This window comes from Hemiscyllium ocellatum, chromosome 32 (genome assembly GCF_020745735.1).
Source record: "Hemiscyllium ocellatum isolate sHemOce1 chromosome 32, sHemOce1.pat.X.cur, whole genome shotgun sequence".
Classification (NCBI taxonomy): Eukaryota; Metazoa; Chordata; class Chondrichthyes; order Orectolobiformes; family Hemiscylliidae; genus Hemiscyllium; species Hemiscyllium ocellatum.
In genome coordinates this window covers 25075021-25096672 of record NC_083432.1, presented here as the reverse complement: position 1 = coordinate 25096672, position 21652 = coordinate 25075021, and the positions used below count along the sequence as shown (strand labels likewise).

At 39.4% G+C, this 21652-nt stretch overlaps 1 protein-coding gene across 1 annotated transcript in view; it reads right to left on the bottom strand.

The window, feature by feature from the left end:
• Positions 1-21652, bottom strand: part of asic2 (acid-sensing (proton-gated) ion channel 2) — a 1251959-nt gene that overhangs the window by 251913 nt on the left and 978394 nt on the right. The window lies entirely within an intron of this gene.

The following is a 21652-nucleotide window of genomic DNA, read 5'->3' as shown; positions in this document are numbered from 1 at the left end:
TGGTATTGCCTACTCCTGCTCCTAGTTCTTATGTCCTTTGGATCGATGGAAACAGACCCCATTAGTGTCAGGCCTTCACAGTCAGCTCACATGAATGCATGGATGACTGACCACCTGGTTGGCTCAGGTAAGTCTCAGGAAGCAGAGTTTAAGTTGGTTATGAAGCTGGGGAGAAGGGCAGTCAAGAGTACTGTGGAGCACTCCTATTCCACCTAGACTCCAGAAAAATAAAATCACAATTTTCTTTAGAAGAATGTCCAACAATGTCTTTGTCCGACAGCATTAAATCGCATGAGAAGATCCTTGGTTGTGATCAAAGACCTGACTGCCAATTTTATATTATGATCCAATTTGGGATCACTAGATTGTGTTACAATCTGGTTTGGGACCAGTAACTTCTTTCTTTAAAAGTAAACAGAAGGCAAGATCCACGGGACTTACAAAAATAATAAAGCTACAAGATTCAATGATTTTGGACGAACAATAATAAATGTCACTGATCGAGTTAGAAAAGCAATAAAATACTCAATACATTTCCAACTTACTTCCAGAATGAACATGTGGTAAATGTGATTACAATATTGTGATTGAGTACCTCACAGGAGACAGCATATAGCAAATGGGGTCCCATAGATTTCCCAGCAAATAACCCCAGGCATTGAAGACATGATTAAGTCTCATTAAATTTCACCACTTTGCGTACAGCCGCAGAAAATGGAGGAGATACTAAATGAGTATTTTCCATCAGTATTTACTGTGGAAAAGGATATGGAAGATATACACTGCAGGGAAATAGATGGTGACATCTTGCAAAATGTCCATATTACAGAGGAGGAAGTGTTGGATGCCTTGAAAGGCATAAATGTGGATAAATCCACAGGACCTAATCAGGTGTACCCTAGAACTCTGTGAGAAACTAGAGAAGTGATTGCTGGGCCTCTTGCTGAGATATTTGTGTCATCGATACTCACAGGTGAGGTGCCAGAAGACTGGAGGTTGTCAAACATGGTGTCACTGTTAAGAAGAGTGGTAAGGACAAGCCAGGGAATTATAGACCAGAGAGCCTGATGTCAGTGGTGGGCAAGTTGTTGGAGGGAATCCTGAGGGACAGGATGTACATGTATTTGGAAAGGTAAGGACTGATTAGGGATAGTCAACATGGCTTTGTGCATGGGAAATCATGTCTCACAAACTTGATTGAGTTTTTTGAAGAAGTAACAGAGGATTGATGAGGGCAGAGTGGTAGATGTGATCTTTTGGGCTTCAGTAAGGCGTTCGACAAGGTTCCCCATGGGAGACTGATTAGCAAGGTTAGATCTCACAGAATACAGGGGGAACTGGCCATTTGGATACAGAACTGGCTCAAAGGTAGAAGACAGAGGGTGGTGGTGGAGGGTTGTTTTTTAGACAGGAGGCCTGTGCTCAGTAGAGTGCCACAAGTATTGGTGCTGGGTCCTCTACTTTTTGTCATTTACATAAATGATTTGGATGTGAGCATAAGAGGTACAGTTAGTAAGTTTGCAGATGACACCAAAATTGGAGGTGTAATGGACAGCGAAGAGAGTTACCTCAGGTTACAACAGGATCTGGACCAGATGGGCCAATGGGCTGAGAAGTGGCAAATGGAGTTTAATTCAGATAAATGCGAGGTTCTGCACTCTGGGAAAGCAAATTTTATCAGGACTTATGCACTTAATAGTAAGGTCCTAGGGAGTATTGCTGAATAAAGAGACTTTGGAGTGCAGGTTCATATTTTCTTGAAAGTGGAGTCGCAGGTAGATAGGATAGTGAAGAAGGTGTTTGGTATACTTTCCTTTATTGGTCAGAGTATTGAGTACAGGAGTTGGGAGAAAAAAATGAGGTCTGCAGATGCTGGAGATCACAGTTGAAAATGTGTTGCTGGTTAAAGCACAGCAGGTTAGGCAGCATCCAAGGAATAGGAAATTCGACGTTTCGGGCATAAGCCCGGGAAGTCATGATGCGGCTGTACAGGACATTGGTTAGGCCACTGTTGGAATATTGCATGTAATTCTGGTCTCCTTCCTATCAGAAAGATGTTGTGAAACTTGAAAGGGTTCAGAAAAAATTTACAAGGATGTTGCCAGGGTTGGAGGATTTGAGCTATAGGGAGAGGCTGAACATGCTGGGACTGTTTTTCTTGGAGTGTCAGAGGCTGAGGGGTGACCTTATAGAGGTTTATAAAATTATGAGGGACATGGATAGGGTGAATAGGCAAAGTCTTTTCCCTGGGGTCAGGGAGTCCAGAACTAAAGGGCATAGGTTTAGGGTGAGAGGGGAAATATATAAAAGAGACCTATGGGGCGACGTTTTCACACAGAGTGTGGTACGTATATGGAATGAGCTGCCAGAGGAAGTGGTGGAGTGGTGCAACATTTAAGAGGCATTTGGATGGGTATGTGAATAGGAAGGGTTTGGAGGGATATGGGCTGGGTGCTGGCAGGTGGGACTAGATTGGGTTGGGATATCTGGTCGGCATGGACAGGTTGAACCGAAGGGTCTGTTTCCATGCTGTACATCTCTGGGACTCTATGACTACTGACTATTTCACTCTGGCTGGCTGATCTGGTTTTGGAACTAACTCCATCTCAAGAGCCATCCTGTCATGGACTGCCTCAGTTATTGCTCTTTGTTCTGGTATACTCCCCTTGGACTCTAAAAATGATACTCTGGGACTTGTTCACCTCCAGAGTTTTATCCACAGTTAGCTTCATTGTGTTAAGTGTGTCTCTGGGTTTTCCCTTAGCTCAAACCTTGCTCAGTTGGAGGAAGCAAATGCTGTTTGTGGGCCTTCTCAATTCCCATTCTCTCAGCCGCACTGAAGTATTAATATACACGTGCTTTTTCTCAGCCCCTCATACTTTCTGCCCACACAAAGCTTTTGATGTTTCCAATCTCTCATATCTCCAGGACTTCATTTTAATACTGACCACACAGAGCTGGTCAACTGTGTCCATGAAACTGTGTTGCGTGAGTCTGAACTGCCTTGAGTGTTCTTTTGATACTCTTGCCATTAACCCCTCACCTATTGCAGAGAATTGAATGTTGCCATCTAACTGCACCTTAAACTCAGTGTGCATGAATCATAATGTTCTCATAGAATGTTGGAAATGGAATTCATCACATCTTCAACAAGGGTTTGGCCACTCATGAACTTGCCAAAGGACCCTGAACCCTGTGTTAGTCATCTGATTAGGAGTCGGCTGCCCCATTGTTAAAGTGACACACTTTGCTTTTATTCTTTACTTAAAAAAATGGATATACTCATTTCTAGCCAGTATTTAGTGAAAACTGTTGCATAAAATAGAGTCATAGAGATGTAACAGCACGGAAACAAACCCTTCAGTCCAACTCATTCATGCCCACCAGATATCCCAACCGAATCCAGTCCCACCTACCAACACCCAGCCCATATTCCCCCCAAAAACCTTCCTAATCATATACCCATCCAGATGCCTTTTAATGTTGCAATTTTACTAGCCTCCATCACTTCCTTTGGCAGCTCATTCCATACACGTACCACCCTCTGTGTGAAAATGTTGCCCCTTAGGTCTTTTTCACATCATTCTTCTCTCACCCTAAACCTCTAGTTATGGACTCCCCCACCTCAGGGAAAAGATCTTGTCTATTTATCCTATCCATGCCCCCCATGATTTTATAAACCTCTATAAGGTCACCCATCAGCCTTCGATGCTCTGGGGAAAGCAGCCCCAGCCTATTCAGCCTCTCCCTACAGCTCAAATCCTAACTCAGGTGTGTCTGTTCCTCACAGCTGTGAGACCATACACCGAAAAAAGGATATTTTTATTGTTAAGTGGTACACATTTCCTGTGTTTTATGATATAGTCTTATTTTAATTGTACGCTTCGAAAAGAGAACATCTTTGTTTGTGCTTCTTTGATGACACTGGAAGTAACCTTGTGTTTCTGTAACATTTAATTAAAGAAAAGGCGAACGTTAATTTCACAAATAATGGATGATAAATGTACGCTTCACTTTGCCTCTGAATTGAATATGCAAATCCAGAAAGTGTTCCAAAAGTACTTTTTAAAAGCTTTGTTGCGACAAAGTCTGTTGAAGTACATCTCTGAAGTATCTCACCAAGTTAAGTAAGCCAGAGATCCAAACACCTTTGATGTTTTCAGAGGGTGGATTTTTAAAAAAAGTTTAATATAAAACAAAGATAAGAGCAATGAGCCTGTCTTAACCCGTCCTCACAGGAGAGATGATGATCAGAAAACTAAAGTTAAATAGCTTCTGAATTCCTGACCAGCTTAGCACTTTGATGGTTAGAACATGTTCTTTGTAGGAATGAAATGGAGACACAATTGTCACTGAGCTGAGGGACCAAGTGGCTTATGAGTTAAATATTTTCCTGTCACTTTTGAGATCATATCAAAGGTATGAGGTGAAAAGCTCTCTCTTTATACTTCTTGTCAGGGTCTTAAAATACCATGAGTTACACCGCTTCAATCCTAACACTGATGAGAGTGAAATTGTAGAAACATAGCATTCATAATTTGGCACAATTCAGCATTGTGTTATCAATCCCACTTTTATAATCCATAAGCATGGCTAGTGAAGAAATGACAAGGTTATAAGTTGCAGTAGAATAGTATTTTTAAGATGTGCTACATTACATCATAATTCCAGACCTGACAGGCAATACACATTAAAGACAGTTACAAGACAGTCTGATTTGTATTGTTCCAGTATAAAGATATCACCTCAGTTTCAGCCACTGTCTCAATGCAATGGAGTCAGTGTATACACAGAGAGATAAGAATTTTTATCACATGGAAAAAAATTCTATGTATCATCACGTATATACCAGTCATCAAGTATCTATCTATTCAAATACGACTTTCCAGCACTTGGCTCATAGCTTGGGATGCTATGGCATTTCAAGTGTTCTTGTGAATATTTCTTCAATGCCTTGAGGCTTCCTGCCTCTACCAGTCTTTTAAGCAGTGAGTCCAGATATCCTACCACTTCCTGGGGGAATTTTTATCTCACTAAAATCCTTCAAGATATCTTTCTCCTTACACTAAAACTGTGTTCATTGCTTATTGGTTCCTCTGCTAAGGGGAAGATTCTTCCCATTATTATCATATGCCCTTAGTACCTTTGCACAATATAATCAGGTTCCCCTTTTTCTGCTCTAAGGAAAACAACCTTCAACTTATCGTTTCCCTTTATAGCTGAATCACACCCATCCAGGAAACATCCTGGTGATTTTCCTTTGTACCCTGTATAACACAATCACATCCTTTCTATAGTGTGATGGCCAGAAATGAAGTGTATTCAGTCAGTCCATTAGATATGGCTAAAGCACAGCAATACTGCAATAAGCACAGAGCCCAGACTACATGCAAGTTTGAGATATCATGACAATGTAAGTAATTAGTGTTGTTAATAAACCTTCAGGTTATCTTGAAGTCTCACCAAGAACGTGATCATTTGTGGTATACTTAAATGGACTATTGCACAGAAAATATCTCATCACACTGGCAGAGATGTTTAATATAAAAAAAATCACATCTGTTGGTGTCAAAAACACATACTTAAAAGGTTGACACTGGAAGAAACTGTCATAGTGTATGGCAAGTTCTGAACATTTTGTTATATTGCTCTCTCTGTCACGCTCTATGTTGGAAGACGTAATTAAAAGTAGTTCAATACCGGCTATCAGCTATGTGACATGATAGTCTACTCAATGCAATACGGAACAGAAACCAGGCAACAAGGCTGGGATGAAATTCTTAGCCATTGTGCTATTTTCAAATTACACGTACAAATGACACATCAGTGAAATTAGTGAAAAAAACTCAAGGACATGTTAGTGCCATATATATTATCTGCTTAAAAGAGAAAATCTAACAAACCTCCAAAACTCTACATTCCTCTTATAAACTGAAAATCAGAATGCAAGTGAAAGCCATAAAGGAACTAAAAGTTTTCCAGTATTCACAGAACCATTAAAACTGCAAAGTGAGCCAAGACCTTTCAGACAAAATCAATGATGGCACATCCCAACTATTAAGTGGAGTTGGTTGTGGAAGTTCAGTTTTAACACCCAAATATTGAGAGGACAAAGTCAAGCAAATGGAAATGGAAGAAAATAGCCAGACAGAAAAAAAAAGCCAGGAAGTTAACTGAATGCATGTATTAAAGAAGAAGAAACAAGTGGTGCTTTACATTATTTCCATTAAATATTTTTGTCAAAGACGTTCCAGATTATGGATAAACTTTTTTCACAGGTAAAATATTCTAGAACCATTGAGCATGTGCATTTGGTGATGATTACAGTAAAAGTAAATATGCAACCTAACATGTTATATTTCAGATATTATTGCTGTTGGTTTTGTCATATTTTTTATTCTGAGAATTTATGTACAGAGATATCATTTTACACTGTAATTCATACTTAAACTTAATTTATGATTTTTGAAGTGAGGGGATTGCAAGATCAAGCATTTTGTCATATAACCCAGTTGGAAGGGTGTAAAAAAAAGTTTGTTCAATATTAGCTACCAGCTGTGAGTCTGTGATAGTCTTACTCAATAAAATAGTGTAGAGTAAAGTTCTAGCTGACCAATGAGCTGCTCTCTTATTCCAGAGAAACAAATACTAATGGTTTACCTAAGGGTCACCATTCCTCAGAAAAAGGGAGAGGTTGAGAAGGAAAGTCTTTCATGGGAACCTCAGCCAATACAGGAATTGAACTCACACTGTTAGCATCAGTCTGCCTCGCAAACTAAGGTAACTGACCCCCACACCACAATACACAAAACTGTTATAAAAACATTGCCCATTTAGTCAGTTCCTTAAAGTCCAATTAGCCAAAATCGATAGTGATTAAATTTCAATTGCTTTCCTCCAAATGAAAAGTAGTGGCAAGATGGATGATAAAATAAGTTATGTGCTACAAGATCGTTGACTATCACACTCCTGCCAATCTACCATTTTGTGGCGTGATTATATGATAGGGAGTTACTGAACTTTTGATAATTACATACAATACATGATATTAGTGTAGCCAATCTTTAAACACCTCTCATGATTTTGGTTTTGACTGAAGTTAATGAGTGGCTGAGCTGATACCATCAATTTTATATAATTGTCCAAATTAGTACGACCCCCATCCTGTCAGCAACTAAGTCAATGCCTATGAGAGCACATGGTCTTTTACGTGTATTTATGGTCATCATTTAGAATGCAAGGAATTGTCTCACTTTTACTAAGTTCTAATGATCCAATTCAAAATTTGCAAACAGAGACTTCTGAAATGCCTGGAAGGTACAGAATCTGTTTCACAACAAAGACCAATTTCAGTGCAGCATTCAGGATTTTCTCTTGGATGGGATAAACGATGAATGATTGAAAGCACTTAAACACGAGGCTTATGCAGAATCAGTTACCACAAGGGCTGTAAAATCAATATTAAAAACAAGATCTCTTCTTAGAATTAATGGAGTTTCATCTCAACTACAGCTACATTCCTGGCGAGACTTAATAAATATACCAAATAAAACCTGAGCCAAGATTACTTTGATCAACATGATAGAAAGAGGAATGGGGACATAATTTTTCGCTCCCTACCAGTGGTGGGGAAGGTGACAAGAAGGGCAAACAATCAGACAGGTTGATGTCAGGGACTTATCCATCCTCTTCCTGCCACCACCAATTTAGCCCCATCATCAACCTTCCTGACCTACTGCTAATTAAGGCCCATAAGTGGTCAATTAACAAATACTTAAGGACTTCAATAACCCATCAGCAGATTAGAAAAGTGACAGCTGGGTGCTGGGGAAAATAAGCACTAAAGGAAAAAAAAAGAAAAAAAAGGAAAAAAAGAAAAAAAATAGAAAAGTGACAGCCTTCCAAATGGTAATAGGAATGGCCTGCCTACTAGATTATGGAAGGTACCATTTGCTCCAATCTGGGAGTGATCAAGTCATGGATGGCAGATAACAGGTTGCACTGAAAGTCAGCTCCTTGACCTTGTGATCCCACCGGCAGCTGCAGTATTTTGATTTTATTATAGTTTAAACACTGACCTTATTGGTCATGGTCTGCGGCAGATCCTTTAAAAATAAGCTCTAAAATCCCACTTTTAAAAAACAAGGGATGTGAGAGCAATTTAATGCCCGTCCTCGTTGTCCAAAGCGAGTTCAGAGGCAACCACCTTGTCACATTGTACATCAAACCAGGTAAGGACGGGAGATTTCCTTCTCTAAAGGATCAGATTTTTTTAATGACATGGCTATCTGGATGCCAATTGGCTATCTTTTTATTCCTTTATTAATTGAATTCAAATTTCACCATCTGTCACTGTGACACCACCTCCCTAATCATTCCTTTAAGCAACCCTTATAACGCTTGTGAATGGTTTCATCGTGATCCCATATTGTCTCAATATAAAATCCTATTCTGAAAACCTGTGACCCTCAGTTGCTCCTATACCCAACCATTCAGATCAACCTTTCTGAACTTACAAGACTTCACCTTATTCCCAAAATAGCCGAGGGCTCATCTAAATCTCTTCTCAGATCTAACTTGGTAAAACACCATTTAATATTTTTCTTATCATTGCTTGTTAAGAGACCGCAGATTCAATTCCATGAATCAGAAGGCAACAAAACATTTTAAAAAACTAACAGCAGGGATAATCACAAACTATTTTACAAACCTTAATGTGTATGCCTGACCACAGTTCTGCTTAAACGTCTTCTCAAGATGTGAGCACTGAGCCTATTTTTCTCTCAAGCTTCCCAGTTTCCAGTTATATTTGAAGCAACTTAACCTGGAGGTTAAATCCACAAGTTCTAGCAGCAAATTCACATGTGTATTCTTTATATTAAGAAAACTGCACCACAGTTATTCTACTTGCTTCACCTACATTTGCGATCCCATTTTAAATCATTCAATATTCGATGATTAGCTGAGCAAATGTCTCATTTCATTTAAATCTCTTCAAACCATTGAGATGATTTACAGGATTATAAGAGATGGGTATTAAATGAAACTTTATTTTCTTGTTGCAAAGTTGAGCCTGTTAGAAATGCAGCAAGTACCTGACCTCTGTGATATACTGCTAGGATTGTTTCATAATTCATAATGAGGAAGTGTATAAGACAAAGATCAACTAAAATAACAGCATCTGCATCTTGGAATCCATTACAACTTTTTAAAATAATTAAACCTCAGATTAGAAATTAGATTTAGTTTCTTTGTGTATTTTAAGTATTGGTTGGAAGCTGAATTCTACTGCACCAAGGAGTCACAGGAGAGAAGAAGGGTATTAACAGTATAGATATTTTCTAACCAACCTGTTCAGAAATGTAATTAACCCCCACCCCAATTCCCACCGGAGTAGGTGGGATTTGAACCTATCCCTCCTTATATCTGGGAACAGAAGGAGAGGAAAAGGTGAAGTTTTAATGTAATGCGTCTTTCTGTAAATTAAAAACTTGAATACAAATCAAGACTTGGCTCAAGTACTCTATCCTTCACCTCCTGGCCATTCAGGTTTTGACAGATGGGGCAAGGGGATTAAATTCTTTTGACAAACGGAAAGATTGGAGAATGCTTCTGGTCTGTAATTAACAATCCCACAATGAAATTGCAGCAGCATGTGGCATTGAAGTGTCAGCTTTTTGACAATGCCATTTCATTAACTAGTCATCAATTATGGAGCAAAGTTGGCATCTTTTGGTTTTGTTAAAAGACTCTCAGGCTCCAGGGAAGTGTAGGTCATTTAGCACTGTCAATCATCATAACATAAACTGATGAAATTCCTATTTATTATTCAATGTGGTTTGTGGCGTGAACAGTATATAATCAGTAAAACAAAACACAGATGACTAACCGGCAGGAACCTTCCTCTGGGCATTGACAGAATCGATAGTAAACACAGGGGCATCAGACAATGGGTCCAAGTATCTACATCTATAGGACTTGATTGTCTCCATATGATAGAATTGAATGCTGTGAGGCTCCTTCAGTTCTTATGTATAATTAAGTACCAGCACTGTCCTCTAATAATTAGCAGTTTTTTCTTATTCTCATTTTTGCCATAAATAGGACACTGAGACTCACCATTCTATAAACACATAATTTAGGATGACATCTCAGTGTGCTGCTCCATCAGAGGTACAGTATTAAACTGACAGAAGGTCAATATTAAAGATACCACAACACTATTCCAAGCAATTACAAGAGGTCTTATTGCCAGGTGACCAGCAGTAGAAATGCTTACAAGACTGATGAAGGTAGCCCTGATGAAGGGGCAGCGGTCTGAAAGCTAGTGCTTCCAAATAACCTGTTGGACTATAACCTGGAGTTCTGTGATTTTTAACTTGGCCAGAAGTGCGTACTGCAGATGCAGGAGATTAAAGTCAAGATTAGAGTAGTGCTGGAAAAGCACAGCAGGTCAGGCAGCATCCAATGAACAGGAAAAACATCAATTTTCTTGCTCCTCAGATGCAACCTGACCTGCTGTGCTTTTCCAACACCACTCTAATCTTGATTTTTAACTTTGTCCACCCCAGTCCAACACTGGCTCCTCCACATCATGGCTTACAAGACTGGTTAAGAGCTACAATCAAGATGCTGGGAATTTGACCAAGCTAGAATGAACTCTGACCTTGGTTGTAACTGCAGCCAGGACATGTTGTGACCTGCAATCTCCTGTGTTGACCAAATAAGGTAAGATGCAGGATTCTCTCTAAACATCCTTGAACCATACTACCTTAAATGGAGTATGGAAAGTGGCTGTTTACAACTTGGTGTAAACAGGATTGGCGCTAGGTCCTTTACTTTTTGTCATTTACATAAATGATTTGATGTGAGCATACGAGGTACAGTTAGTAAGTTTGCTGATGATACCAAAATTGGAGGTGTAGTGGACAGCGAAGAAGGTTACCTTAGATTACAACAGGATCTGGACCAGATGGGCCAATGGGTTGAAAAGTGGCAGATGGAGTTTAATTCAGATAAATGCAAGGTGCTGCATTTTGGGAAAGCAAATCTTAGCAGGACTTATACACTTAATAGTAAGGTCCTAGGGAGTATTGCTGAACAAAGAGACCTTGGAGTGCAGGTTCATAGCTCCTTGAAAGTGGAGTCGCAGGTAGATAGAATAGTGAAGAAGGCGTTTGGCATGCATTCCTTTATTGGTCAGAGTATTGAGTACAGGAGTTGGGAGGTCATATTGCGGCTGTACAGGACATTGGTTAGGCCACTATTGTTGGAATATTGTGTGCAATTCTGGTCTCCTTCCTATCAAAAAGATGTTGTGAAACTTGAAAAGGTTCAGAAAAGATTTACAAGGATGTTGCCAAGGTTGGAGGATTTGAGCTATAGGGAGAGGCTGAACAGGCTGGGGCTGCTGTCCACCTTTATGACTCTATGACTTGGGAGTTGTTTACCAGTAACCTCCATTGGCTGTGACTTGGGTTTGGTCAATTCATTGGCTGATTGCCAGACGAGCTTCTAGGAGGAGGAACACACATTTTTATTAGAAAAATCAGCAAGACAAAGGATTGTCTCAGGACAAGTCTTCAAGACCAGTTCTTGAGAAGTATGTGTCCTGAAGTGATCTTCAGAGAAGATGCAGAATCACGAGGCAAGACTTACAAGGAGTGTGAAGTTGGCCACTTCGCTGAAATTGGGGTAATATTGGTTTCAAGTCAAGTTATCGAATAAAAGCTAGAGCTCAGGTGAAATGTGAATTAAGTTAAAGCAGAGTTAACTGAAGTTAAATGCAGCAAGTTTAAGTTGAAGTTAGATGATGTAAGAAGTGAATGAATGCATGATTTATACAGACTACTGGTACCTAAAGATTTACATAAAGAAGGGTTTGTTTAATTAAATTCTGAGTCAGTTCTCTGCCACTTGTCAATGGAAGAAACAATTTGCCCACAGCAAGATCATCAAAGAATAAAGAAATCAGTAACCCAATCATAGGACAGCATATTGGCTCACAGCACCAGAGTCCCAGGATCAATTCCAGCCTCGAGCAACTGTCTGTGTGAAGTTTGCACATTCTCCCCACGTTTGTGTGGGTTTCCTTTGGTTTCTCAGGTTTCCTCCCACAGTCCAAAGATGTACAGACCAGGTGAATTGGCCTTATTAATTTGCCCATAGTGTTAGGTGCATTATCAGATGGAAATGGTTCTGGGTGGGTTACTCTTCGTAGGGTTGGTGTGGACTTGTTGGGCCGAAGGGCCTGTTTCCACACTGTAGAGAGTCTAATCTAATCTGCTTTGATAATATTTTAGGTCTTTGGGGGAATTCATCATTCTTCTTAAATCAGAGAAGACTTACAGTACAGAGGAGGCTACTTGACCTGTCACCTCTAAGGAATGAATAACTGGGTAAAAGGTTCCAGTTCTCCTTTTGGGCAATGGCCTTCGCAGAGTAAATAGAATGCAAATGTTCAAATTGAATGAAATTGGCCATGGGGCTAAGAGCCAGAGGGTATTCAATTATAGTGAATTGTGAAAGAACCAAAATGGTGCCATGTGAAAGAAGTATATCCAGTAAGTGATTAGGATCAGGAAAGCGCTATCTGAAATGTAGTACAGATGGATTCAATTTTAGATTTTGAAAGGGAATTGGATTATTATCTGAGCAGGAAACAATCGCAAGACACAAAATAAAAGCAATGGAGGGAGGTGGAGATGACAGGAGAAGTACTGTAGGTTTTATTCAGATTCAAGAAGAAGATGAATTCTCCCAAAAACCTGAAATATTCTCAAAACAGATGATTGGGTCACTTATTTCTTTATTTATTGTGGGATCTTGCTGTGCACAAGTTGTTTCTTCCATTGCAATGGCAAGTGGCTCTTAAAGGTACGTCATGGTCTGTAAACTGTTTTGGGCTGCCCCAAAGTCAAGAAAATCATCATATAAATGAAAATCTTACTTTCCTTCCTGTATAAGTTAAAAGCAAATCAGGCAATGCAATGTGATTTTTCTACAAATTATATGAGAAAGGAGGCTTGGGAAAATTCACAAAAATTTGGCCAATGGTAAAATCATTGAGAAATTAAACGTGTTCTGTATGAAGTGTTCCTTGAACATCAGCATTGCTATTTTTGTCATGCATCCAGTTGGTGTCTCAATAGGATTCTTTAAGGAGGAGAAAGTGAGGACTGCAGATGCTGGAGATCAGAGTGGAAGAGTGAGATGCTCGAAAAGCACAGCAGGTCAGGCAGCATCCGAGGAGCAGGAGAGTCAACATTTCAGACAGGACCCTTCCTGTTTGCCTACTTTGCATTCTAGCAACTTCATTTTTTTTGTCTCTTGCATTCATCTTTCAGTCAACATCAGTTGTCTCTACTCTTACAAACTCACCATGCTGTTAAAACTCCAGTTCCAAACGATCAGTTACTCTTACACTAAGTACAATTAGTTCCCTGTGCTAGCAAGATATCACCTTTTAAAACTCTTTTGCTAAAGACTTGGTTGTTCCACGAGTTTAAATCTTTGAATTCTTTATCAGTAATTTTTGTGTAAACTGTTCTGTTTAGCATAATGGTTTGGGTCTCATTCCTATAGTTCGTTATATCTCAACTTTCACCAACAAAAGTATTGGATGTGTTCTTGATTTTGGATGATAGCATGGAGAATCACCTTTATCTTTAGGAAGCTAAGTTGTTCACAGTAACAAGAAGAAACAGAACAACAAAATGTCACTCAATCATTTGTAATTCACTGTTTCGGTTATAACCTGCCAAGTAATCCTGGTTTGCCTTTTGGATATTGCCAGGAGCAGCTTTTGATTTACTTAGCTCCACTTCAGTGGAATGATAATCAGTTGCTTGTATCTTAGCGATGAATAAATGGTGAATGTTTTCAGGATGTTTCCACTGGTTTAAATAGTTTGACAACACACAACTGTTGGCATTATCTCTACACAGTACAGACTGGGATTGTGTAGAGACACTGAAAGCATTTTTATGTTGTCAAAATTTTTGAACCAGTGAAAACACCCCAAAAACATTCACCATTTATTTATCATCAGATATAATAGGGTCAACTTCACTAACTATGATACTATTGGTCAAAAACTCTTTCCAAATCTTTTCACTTCCATGTTATGGCACTCAATCCTGATCAAACAGTGTCACTTCCAACTCACCATAACAATACCACAGAAGATGTACTGGTTTATTAATCTATCAAATAGTATTTCAGACATATTTTTCATCCTGGAAAGTATTGACTACCCTTCTACCTTTTTAGGACAAATACCATATCCTGAAAAGTAACAATTCTAAATAGACAAGTTGGTAACCCAAGTGGAAATAGTCAAAACTAAGTCAAAAAAGCATATATTGGAATCGCCAATAAATAATACATAGACAACAAACAGGCACCAATGTCTGTACATTGACAAAGGGGAAAAGGAGGACCAATGAAAACCCTCAAAAATTGGTTCTGAAGATGCTTTCAACCATCAATTTTCAACAATAATATTCAGAACAAGTCTTTGAACGTAATAAAAAAAAGTGGCTCTCAACATCAGTAAAATTTCCTTGCATATCTTTTCTGTTTGAAATATCTCCATTGATGTTTTCTTTGGAGCTCTGTCTTTGTCACAAATGCCAGGGTATTGTGTTTTTAATAAGTGCCTGTGATTGTTTGTTTTTGTCAGCATTCCTTACAAATGAATTATTTTCTCAAGGGCATCGCTTCTGATCTTTTGGAAGTTTGGTGTCTCTTTTTGATCATTCTTATCGTTACGTAATCAATTCAACAATCCATTGTATCTTCTAGCCGAACCAACGATGCAAAGCATCAGGTCCACAAATGTTGCCTCGCACCAAGTACAAATGGATTGCACTGTCTCTTTTCCTGTGCGTTCCCAGGCATCCTACAATAAAGCTGCTGGCTAGACAATCACAGTCTTAGACAGCCTGCTCACTCCCATCATCACTCCCATGCTTCACTCCTCTCAAACAGCTTTTTCTCAATTGCTTATATTGGCCAAATTTAAAACTGTACCTCAAATAGTTGTCTACACTGCTTCTGCAAAAATACTAGATAGAAACTGAGTATAAATGAATGACGGTGGGGAAAGTGAAGCAAAAGATTTACAGAAAATCTCTTGGTGCAACTGCAAAAAAAGTGGAACAGAAACAGCCCAATGAAAATAAATAACGTGATAACTATACATACAGAGAAATACAATGATAAATAGAAATATAGGACGGGGAACACAGACGGAATGCAAAAAGGCAATTTCCACTCTGTGTGATTATTGGGGCAGGTAGACAGGTGACACGTTTGCTTGCTTCTTCAGAATTTAGACCTGTGACATCAGACAATGTATTTAAATTCGACACTTACTTCTTATGTCACAACTATTTGCACTCCTTCTGAAGCTAATCCTTGAGCAATTTTCAGCCCCTCTCACGCTCGAAACCTAAAATCATATTCAAGTCTTGACAAAGTCATCAAGATCAAGCAAATTTGAAAAATCACTCTTCAAGACATGTTGATCTCTCTCTCTCTCTCTCTGCAGCTGTAACACTGTAATCTGTACTCTATTCTGCTATCCTGATTCAGTTTGCATGGAATGATCTGCCTGCATAGGTACATGTGGCAATAGGTCAGACTCAAACTTGTGAAAGGTAGGCTCCTACTGGCTTGTTGACAGATAATAACATAAGCTATTCCATTTATCCATCCTATCTGGTTTCTGCCAGTCTGATGGGATTAGAAGCTCTCCATAGCCTGGGCCAGAGAATGAGATTTATTGCCCCATAATCAAAGGAATAGAAGCAAGTTAGTGAAAGTTGTCATAGTCCCAGAGCACTATAGGATGCTTTCTATTATAGATAGATATGACTACTAGTAAATTGAACTTGAGGGACACTATGTCTCAATCAAGGGTGAAGCTAAGAAGGTGGAGCCTTTAGTCAGGATAGGAGTTAAACCCGTGCTGTAATGGGCACTCTACATTGCAAACCAACATTCCAGCCAACTAAGCTAACCAACAATAAAAACAGAAATTGCTGGAAAATCTCATCAAGTCTGGCAGCATCTGTGGAGAGAAATCAAAGTCAACGTTTCAGGTCAAAAGACCCTTCCACAGAACTGTGTTAACCAACCCTTCCTGCAAGTTGCTGGGTATACATTTCCAATATTTCATCACGCAATGCTGTATTTTCTCCATGACTCTGTCACTATAAGCAGCACACTCCAACAACCAATGGAGGGGACCATGGAAAATCGACTAGTAGCTTATAATAACTGCATCCATGTTGTTTTTGTCAACCAGTTTACAAAGCTGCTTGCATGATGAAAATGCCTCTGGCAAGGATTGTAGAGAAGCTGTGCTGCTGGAATGAGTGTAGCAGTGCATGAAATCAGACTGACTTTAAAAGAAGGAATAATTTAACTTGTGCCACCCCGCACTGACTCCAGATGACTGGCCAAACTCATGTATATTTCGTTCCCTTTCACATTAATGACTTTGTACTAAACCTGGAACATGTATACCACTCTGAATCCATTATTTGTGACACAGATGTACAGCCAAGGTCTGCTATTGATTCACAATGAAAACATTTGCTTTTGCAGCTTGACATTAAAGGCACAAATTCAGCTTCTGGGTACTTCCAACAAGTATTCAGATTCAACTGACTGCACAGTGCCATGTCACTGATGGACCATCAATTTATTTTGGAGACTCAATGCACGCTAATATATTTCCAGGTTTTTAAACTGCCATCTACATCTTTAAAGGTTTCACATAAGCCATTTATTTCAAAAGTATAGGTGGGTGTGTTCTGTCATTCACAGAAAAAGCTTGCAAAAAGCAACCTTCAAGAAAACAATGTCAAAAGTCAGTAATATAGTTCAGGAGATGGGGAAATGTCAATTAAATCGAATTAAAACTGAAAAAAATAACAATGTTCTCCATCTGTATTTATGCTAAATATTCTTGTCTGTCACTTGAGTCATTAGTTACAAGTTGATTTAATTATGCATCACAGCAGGGAGAACTCGTATTTCTATATTAAACACCATCTCATAATTGAAATATCTCCAAACAAACATTATCCCTTATTTTTCAGACTCGTACTAGTAAGTCCTATGTATAAAATGTATGAATAATCCCTTGTTTACTATTTGAATTTTTATCTATGTAATCGCTAAGGCATGTGAAAAGATTTGGCCGGGAAACCCTGAGGTAGGGTTTTCTCACATGTTATGCTGCTTTGGTTCCACAGTGTATGTTGGTTTTTAATCCCGACAGGTTCCCTGCCTTAAAACCAGTTGTTTGACAGGCTTGTCTCCTTGCTGAGCCAGGAGCTCATTGAGAGTGTGCAGCTGGACTAGAGAAGGGTGTTGTGGACACCAGCCCACATTGGGGATGTTATCCCAACCTCCAACATTCTTAATTTTGCTTTCTAAACCAATGGAAGGTAGGAAGTTAGGTGGTCCAATAGCAAGTATTCTGTTATCATGTCTAGATTGTTCATAGAAGAAGGCCCATACGATTGTCAGTGGATACCAATAAATTTTAGTCAGTAGATATACTTCGTACAAGCGTAGTAATAGATGGTACCTGTGGGATCCTAGGCACTTGGGTCCCAGTTCTACACAATGTGGTATTATGGCAGAGCTCTCTCTGCACATGCTCAGTAGTCTCTATTAGCAAACAGCAGAGAAACAGACCCTTCGAGCCAGCTCGTCTGTGTTGACCAGTCATCACAATCTGACCTAGTCCCATGTGACAGCATTTGTCTTATAGCCCTCTAAACCCTTCCTATTCATTTACCTATCTGGATGTCCTACAAATGTTATAATTGTACCACACCAGGTTATAGTCCAACAGGTTTATTTGGAAGCACACTAGCTTTCGGAGCGACGCTCCTTCGTCAGGTGATTGTGGAGGGCTCGATCGTAACACAATTTATGGCAAAAATTTGCAGTGTGATGTAACTGAAATTATACATTGAAAAATTGATTGTCTGTTAAGCCTTTCATCTGTTGGAATACAGCGGTAGTTTCACAAGAAGTGAAACTATCACTGTATTCTAACAGATGACAGACTTAACAGACAATCAATTTTTCAATGTATAATTTCAGTTACATCACACTGCAAATTTTTGCTATAAATTGTGTGTTTACGATCGAGCCCTCCACAATCACCTGATGAAGGTGCGTCACTCTGAAAGCTAGTGTGCTTCCAATTAAACCTGTTGGGCTATAATCTGGCATTGTGTGATTTTTAACTTTGTACACCCCAGTCCAACACTGGCATAGAACATAGAACATAGAACATAGAAGGATACAGCGCAGTACAGGCCCTTCGGCCCTCGATGTTGCGCCGACCGAATCCTACCTAACCTATACTAGCCCAATAACTTCCAAATGCCTATCCAATGCCCGCTTAAATGACCATAAAGAAGGAGAGTTCACCACTGATACGGGCAGGGCATTCCATGAACTCACAACCCGCTGTGTGAAGAATCTACCCCTAACCTCTGTCCTATACCTACCACCCCTTAATTTAAAGCTATGTCCCCTAGTAACACCTGACTCCATTAGCGGTAAAAGGTTCTTAGTATCTACCCTATCTAAACCCCTAATCATCTTATACACTTCTATCAGATCTCCCCTAAACCTTCTCTTCTCCAATGAGAACAGCCCCAAGTGCCTCAGCCTTTCCTCATAAGATTTTCCTACCATTCCAGGCAACATCCTGGTAAACCTCCTCTGCACTCGTTCTAAAGCTTCCACATCCTTCCTATAGTATGGCGACCAAAACTGCACACAATACTCCAGATGAGGCCGCACCAGAGTCTTATACAACTGCAACAAGACCTCAGGACTCCGGAACTCAATTCCTCTGCCAATAAAGCCCAGTACACCATATGCCTTCCTCACAGCACTATTTACCTGGGTGGCAACTTTCAGAGATCTGTGTACATGGACACCAAGATCCCTCTGCTCATCCACACTACCAAGTAGCCTACCATTAGCCCAGTAATCCATCATCTTGTTATTCCTACCAAAGTGAACGACTTCGCACTTAGCTACATTGAATTCCATAATTCAAGGCATCTCCAAATTATAATTGTACCAGCCTCCACCACTTCCTCTGGCAGCTTGTTTCATACACACACCATCCTCTGCTTGAAAAGGTTACCCCTTAGGTGCCTTTTAAAATTTTCCCCCTCACGCTAAACCTATGCCTTCTAATTTGAACTCTCCCACCTTGGGAAAAAAAGACCTTGGTTATTTACCCTTATCCATGCCTCTCATGATTTTATAAACTTCTATGAAGTCACTCCTCAGCTTCCGATGCTCTAGGTAAAACAGCTCTAGTGTATTCAGCCTCTCACCATAACTCAAACCCTCCAGTCCTGGCAATATTCTTGTAAATCTTTTCCTATAGAAGGGGGAGCAGAATTATACATAGTATTTGAAAAGTGGCCTCACCAGTGAATAGAATCCTCTACAAGACCAGTCAAAATAACATTCTGGTACTCAGTGGCAACACAATTCAGGTCACTGATCCAGAAAGAAGGAGAAGCTTTCAATCATTCAACCTTCAAAGGAACATTCTGGTCACTGCAGAAGAGTTTTTCACCATATTTCTAATCAAAACACTTTAGGAAGCTCTACATTTCTGTTGGAATCATGGTAAACCACAAATTTGGGTCTGCACATCCATGCAGGCAACATCGCCCTACCTTTGCAAGTAATATTTTTAACATTTAAGAAATGGCAGGAATTTAGTAAAAGGGGTGAAAGTGCATCATTTGGACAGTTAAGTTCTAGAAGTTGCTGCTCCCAGTCCACCCATACCAAAAGCCAGCTAAATCCTGAGTTTGTTCCTTGTAGAATTGGTAAAACAGTAGAGAACCTTCTGTTCTCCGTTTACTTTATTTAATTTTGCCACATACTAGTTTTGAGCCATGTTTTTCATACTTTTGCTTTCATACAGAACTATTTATTATTCTGGCAATTACATTCACACTGGCCAAATATTTTGTTTCTTTACAACAACCATCAGAACAGTCAAGATATATTTTTGCGAGTGGAAGGCAGAACTTGCATTTATATTGAACATTCCAAATACTTTACAACCAACACAATAGTTTGGAAATAGTCACCAACTGCACAAGGTAAGTTCCCATACACCAGCATTAGATAATCAACAGGTAATCTACTTCATAATATTATGAACATACAAAATAGGGGCAAAAGTAGATCGTTCAGTCTCTCAAGTCTGCACACAACTCAGTGAGGCTGTTCTGTTTGTGCTTTGAATTTTACATTCCATCTACCATCTTAGCTCTCTGTATTTCAGGCCACTTTCTCTGATTTGCACAAGTAGTCCTATGTTGTAGCTTCACTAATGGACACTTCATTTTTGGTATACCTGGTGCTGCTCCTGCCATGCCATTCCATATTCTTCATTGAAACAAGGTTGATTTCAGCAAATTGATGATAATGGTAGAGTGGAGGATATGCCTAGCCATAAGGTTACAGTTGGTGCTTATACACAATTCTGCTCCTGCTGATGGTTCATAACACCTTATCAAGACACAGTTTTGAGCTGCAGAATTTGTTTGAAACCTACCTAATTCATATGACGGTAGAGACACGTTATCATAGAGGTGCTATGACTGGAGGAGTGCATGGTTACATCGAACATTACAGTGCAGTACAGGCCCTTTGGTCCTCGATGTTGCGCTGCCCTGTCATATTAATCTAAAATCCATCCCACCTACACAATTCCATGTACGCCCATATGCCTGTCCAATGACGATTTAAATGCACTTAAACTTGGTGAATCTACTACCATTGCAGGCAAAGCATTCCATACCCTTACTACTCTCTGAGTAAAGAAACTACCTCTGACATCTGTCTTATACCTAGCTCCCCTCACTTTAAAGTTGTGTCCCCTCATGTTTGCCGTCCCCATACTTGGAAAAAGGCACTCCCTGTCACCCTATCTAACCCTGTGATTATTTTGTATGTCTCTATTAAGTCACCTCTCAACCTTCTCTCTAACGAGGAACCCTAGTGAAACTAATTTTTTTTCTAGTTACAAGATGAACAATTACATAGCTTTTCAATATCAGTTTTCAAACAAAAATATCGATCGACCAGGTTTCTTAACGTAGACAATTATGGATTTATAATCAAAATAGAACTTATTCAATAAAAATGCAAGAATTGATTAGTGTACATAATCAGTAATATCGTTATAAATGCTCAACCCTTCAAATATACCAAAACACACATTCATCAGGAAAACAGAGGGAAAAAGAATTTCTCTACAGAGATCGGCTGTCTGGAATAAAAAGAAACTTTGGCTTATGTGACATTCTCCAAGGCAAAAGGATTCATGTTAGGATGTTCTAGGGATGATAATTTTTTGATGATATTGCTGTGACGTTCTAGCTGGTGTGTTGAATTCGCTAATCATGCACAACTATTTCTGAAGTCTTGCAATCACAGCTTATTCAGGAAATATAACCTTGAGATGTTATTTCAATCACTCTTTCAAAAGAACAAATAGGTTTCACCCTGAACTGATGCAGTGAGCTTTCTTTTCACAAACAGGGGTGATCAGCTGGACAACCTATTCCCAGCA